This window comes from Colobus angolensis, unplaced genomic scaffold (genome assembly GCF_000951035.1).
Source record: "Colobus angolensis palliatus isolate OR3802 unplaced genomic scaffold, Cang.pa_1.0 Scaffold243, whole genome shotgun sequence".
NCBI classification, from domain to species: Eukaryota; Metazoa; Chordata; class Mammalia; order Primates; family Cercopithecidae; genus Colobus; species Colobus angolensis.
The window spans coordinates 3,597,943-3,603,405 of record NW_012115633.1 but is presented as its reverse complement, the minus strand read 5'-3'; the positions used below and the strand labels follow the sequence as shown (position 1 = coordinate 3,603,405).

Genomic DNA, 5,463 nt, shown 5'->3' with positions numbered 1-5,463 from the left:
TTCTTTCTTTCTTTCTTTCTTTCTTTCTTTCTTTCTTTCTTTCTTTCTTTCTTTCTTTCTCTCTTTTCTTTTCTTTCTTTCTTTCTTTTCTTTCTTGTCTAATTTAGGCAGTGTTCTGTCTTAGAATTCTGGGATCCTATAACCTATGGAATGAATTGCAAGGCTAATATCACCAATACACCCTATCTAAAACTGGGGAAATGGAGGAAGAAAATGAGTTAACATGCATAAACATATACTTGCCACACCGAGAAAGGAAGAAGTATGCATAATTATTAGACTTCTCATTTATACAAGTGGTTACTACCCATTTCATGGTCTGCATGCCCTAAAACATCCAAATGTATCACCTAGTGGGTTGAAGGACATATGCAGTGTTACTGGCAGACAGTGAAGACAAAACCAAACCCGAGTAGGTATATATTCTAGTGAGGATAAAATGGTATCCTGTCGTGATTGAGTGTAATTAACCAGATATTATGTATCAGGCGGTCCTTCAGACCGATTGTTGTTCCTGGCAAGTTGACACTCCACTGTGTTGGGAAATAGCTGAGCTCTGTGCAGGGAGGCTGCCCATGTTGTACTTTTACCACTGTGGTCACTTTGCTGATGAGCCCACTGAACAATCTCTGGGCTACTGTGGAGAGAGTGAGACAAGCATTCATAGCGTGATTTTTCCTGTCCACCTGGTTTCTGAGAGCCTCCTCTCCAGTAAGCATTCAGATGGACACCGTATTCTGTCTTACTCCTGGTTCAGGAAATCCACCCATATGCCTCTTCCCAGCCACCTGCAGCCAGCTCCTCAGTCTTCTTGCTCCTTCATCTGTGCTGATCAATGTAAGTTCTGATTCTTTGTGAGTAGAGACTTGCACTGCAAGCTGTCTTTAGCTTGGGTCAGATGGTCCATGGTATGTGCCCCTAAAGCATGTTCCCAATGGTTTAGCTTAGTAGTTGCTGCTGCCTATGAATCAGTGTGATCATGCCATCTCTTCTGGGCAGACTGGACCCAAGACATGCCATGGGAAGCTCTGCTCCTCTGTCAGGGCCTTCTGTGAAGGAAGCTGCAAAGCTGTAACAGCCAACTTCAGCTGCTCATATTGTGTTGCTCCATCTGGATACCAGCTCCTCGGACAGCTGGTCATGCAGACTTTCCCATGAGCCCTGGTGGGGGCTGAGGGAAGGATGGCAGGATACAAGAGTAGGCACATCAGTAATATAAGCTTCCTGTTGACGGAACTTAGGTTCAGATGCTATTCACACCTAAATATGCTATATATATGACTTTTACCTGAGGACACAGTATCCTTGACATATCCTTCTCTGTAGCCTCAACACCTAGTTCATGTGGGTTCCATAGCCATGGTTGCACAGTGAACTAATGTGAAATGTCCCCTGTTCATTCTCCACTAGGAGCCAGTATTAAGTCAATCTGTGTGTATCAAAAGGAAAATAGTTACTTGCAATACAGAGTGTTGCGTGACCCCAAAACCTTGGGACTTTCCACTATTCTGTTTTGACTTCGAGTATTCCAGTTCATTGGCCACAGGGGCAAGGGCAAAGTTCCTTGCCTTCTTCCATCCTAACCCATATGGAGGACTTTTTCTTGTCCCACTCAATACTGGAAGCTTTATGGGTTACTCAGTAAATGAATCAAGGTAGTACTCAAAAGGCTACCCTGGGAGCCAGCTGGATTTTTGGAGTATGTGTTCTCTGCCCTCCTGCAAATACTTGCCTTACCAGGCTATCCTCAGGTATTGTTACTTCTCACTAACAAATCCTATCAGCGTAATGCTATCATGTCTTGTGGGCTGGTAAAATGATTGAGGTTCCTATAGACTGAGTTATGGCACAGAACCAGAATTGACATAGTGCTAAGGCAAGATGGTGAAAGCAAGTAGTTTTCTGTTTTCCTGCTATTGGGATAGGAAAACACGCACACGCAAACACACACCACTTTTGTCATATCAGTAGCTGCACACCAGATAAGGGAATGCATTGATTTGATCTACCGGGTTTGATCAACTGGAGTTTCTCCTTGATAGAGTTTGTTATAATCAACTGTCATTCTCAAAAGACCTGTGTGTCTTCTGCACAGGCCTGCACACAAAAAAAGAGATGTGGTAGGAATCACCACCCTGAACCTTTCAAGTCTCTGACAGTGGCATTAATTTTTGCGATTCCTCTGAAAGATGCCATATTGCTTTCGGTTGCTATTGTGGCAGGGAAGAGAAGTTCAGAAGCTTTTCTTGAGCCCGTTGAATTCTAACAATGCTCACTGCATAGGTCAAGACACAACTGTGGAAATTCTCCCTGTGTGTGAGTGTAGATCCCATCTGTAAACCCAGATTCTGGTCAGGTAATAATACCACAGCCTCCATTTGTGTCTGACTCCCACGCAGCTTCCACCCCACCATCAGGACACAGAGGTGTTGAGTCCTCGGGGACAGTGTCCAATAAGTGCTGAGAAGTCCAGTTATTTCTTTTTCTCTTCAAAAGCAGCTGCATATCCTTTGGGAATGGGTAGAAGAAAGACTTGTTACATGATTACCATATTATGGAAGTGTTCTTCCTTAAAGGACCAACTACTCCTGCAGTGAGAGGCTGTCAGACGCGAGAAGAGCGGCTATTGAGGATGTCGATCAAACCAGCGACTGTTGAGGATGTCCCTCCAGGCCTCTGTCACCTGCCTACAGATCAGATCAGAGTGTCTGAGGCTTTCTCACTATTGTGGCCCTACGAACCCTCTCATTAATTGTACACTCCCAAATACCTGGCTAGCTTACACACACTTTGGCCCTTCGGCTTGTTATGTTAGCCAGACCCTCTTGGCTCTGGACACTTAGCTCTGCTGCCTCAGCCATTCCTGTTCTTGTAGAAATCCAGAAGCCCTTGAGGCACCATCTGCAATGCAGGCCGAAATTCCTGTCTGTGGCCTCCTGCGAGTGTAGTTACAAGGTGGGTAAGCAGGAGACATGGTAGATCCCCCTAAGTCTATATTTCTACATCTGTATTTTATCAAGACATTCCTGGCATCTAGTTATTCTGGTTATTCCAGGGGGCTGTTATACTATGCAGGAGGTAGAAGTTTTAAGGTACTTGGTTTTAGGGCCCAGGAGAGTACCACTTATAGACTGGCATTTTGGCAACTATGATGAACTCCCAGTTTTATACCTTGGATATCTTTCTCAGGTAACACATTACAACATCTAACAGACAAAAAAGCAAGTCAAATAACTTTTCAGCCTACTTTCACGTTTATTTTCTTACTTCCTCTTTAGATAACTGTATGGTATTCATAAAACTAGATTCTTACAGATGAGGAAAGAAATTCAGAAAAGGTAATTAACTTTTCTGGGGCAGAACTAGGTCTACAACATACATCTCTTGACTTCTTGTTCTCTTTTTTTACAACACAAATACTATAGTGGCATGTGGATGTGTGCATGCATATAATATGGTGCACTCACACATACGTGACACACACACCACACACCACTTATGCACATACCACACACACACATGACACACACTTAACACACATCTATACACCACACACACTGCCTATCCAGAAACTACAATTTGTGTCATGTCAAATGTTGATGCTTCTAAAAACAGCATATATTATTAAGAACCTCAAATACAGCAATTTCTTTTGTTTGGATGAAGGTAAAATCTGCATTTCGATTTCAGCTATAATCATTACTTGCAATGTGGGGGTTTTTTCTAAAAATTCTCACCTCAGAAGTTGCCCAAAACCCAACTGATAAAGGAATCTTCAGTCTCATTATTAATCAAAGAAATTTAAAGTATCTTGGCAAAATGTCTATGTCAACTCTATGTGTAATTATGTGTGCACACACAAATGCTGACAGAGTTACAGTGGGTATGCGGAAATGTGTAATTGTCTTACTGAGTACAGTTCTTTTGGAAATAAGCATAGCAATATGTAGCAAATGATGAAAGAAATTGCATACTTAATCTAGATGTCCATGCCTGCAAGTTTATTCCAAGGAAATTGTTTAGCATAAAAAAGTTATGTGCATAAAGCATTTTTTTGCAATAGAACTCTTCTCTCCCTCCCAAAAATCATTTTAGTTTTAGAGTTTCATAAAGTGTGAAAGATCATAATATATTAAATAGAATGGGGAAATATTCAGTATAGTATTTGCAAAAAAAACCAAAATGTTGTGTATAATGTAGTTGCACATATAGTTAACAGATATACTTGTTGAATTGTTGATAGAGTCTAGGAAGTTACAAATGAAAAATTGTATAAGAATTATGTGTATGTTTGGAAATTTTTGCAGTAATTATAGTCTTCAGTTTCTATGTCTATATATTTCTTTTTAGTGAAAATACATCCACTGCGTTTTTGGTTGTTTTTATTTTTATTTTCTTTAAAGTCCATTGATTGTCACAAAAACCCAGGAAATGCAACTAAGGAGAAAACAAATGTTCAACCAAGACTTAAGAACCCAAGCTATGGAGAAGACGTCACACTGGACTACTGGTGTGCATAAGGGGGCAGGAGGGACGATCCCCATGGAGCATGGCCACTGGTCGTGGGAAACAGAGGAGAGAGGCCAGGCAGCTGGCTGGGCAGTTAGGTTCACCACTGCATGATGGCAGCATTGAGCAGGTTGCCTTCCTTCAGGGTCCAGCTCTTGTCAACCAGCTCTTTGTTTGGGAAAGTAGTCATGAAGATAAAGCTGGTGGCAGCCATGGCTGGCCAGCCATCCACAATAAAGAGTTGGATGTTGCTGATCTGTGGCTGTAGTTAAATTTCTGCACCAGCCTCTCACCATCTGCAAGCTGAATTTGGATGTTTGTGGTAGTCTCTGATTTGACGATTAAGATGGAAGAGTTGGCTTTGTCTTCATTTTCTGCCGGTTGGACTGGAGAGATGGTACTCAACACCTGGGGGGCAGTGCTGCTTGGTTTCTGACCCTCACCAGTGAAGGCTCCTTTGGACTTCATAAAGTCCTCATCCTGATGGTCCTCCATATCCAAGTTCGCCTGTCCACTGTGAGCTAGCCTCCACAGCTCTGCTGGCACATCTCCTCTGTGGATAGACTCCAGAAACTGGGCATTGGATGGGTCTTGGTAGCTTCTGAGTTCTCCATTATCCAGGCTGAATCCACTCTTGTAGAGTTTCAGTACTACATGAACATCTTGGTGGGAATGCTGTCTCTTTTATCCTGCAACATAAGCAGACTCTTCCGCTGGTGCTGCCCCAAGGCCATAGCCACCTCCTGCAAATGGTCTTGGTGTACTGGTCTCTCGGAAACTCCCTCCACAGCTACAGCTCTATGCTCTTTGGCACCTTTAAAGAGATCATCCGGGTCGGAGCAAGATGGCCGAATAGGAACAGCTGCAGTCTCCAGCTCCCAGCGCGAAGGACACAGAAGACCGGTGATCTCTGCATTTTGAACTGAGGTACTGGGGTCATCTCACTAGTGAGTG

At 42.9% G+C, this 5,463-nt stretch overlaps 1 protein-coding gene and 1 pseudogene across 1 annotated transcript in view; one reads left to right on the top strand and one right to left on the bottom strand.

Annotated features, from left to right (window-relative positions):
- The window catches only part of SPIDR (scaffolding protein involved in DNA repair), a 378,203-nt gene that overhangs the window by 142,635 nt on the left and 230,105 nt on the right, over positions 1–5,463 (top strand). The gene's annotated exons all lie outside the window — the stretch shown is intronic.
- The window catches only part of LOC105514377, a 6,733-nt pseudogene continuing 5,364 nt past the window's right edge, over positions 4,095–5,463 (bottom strand).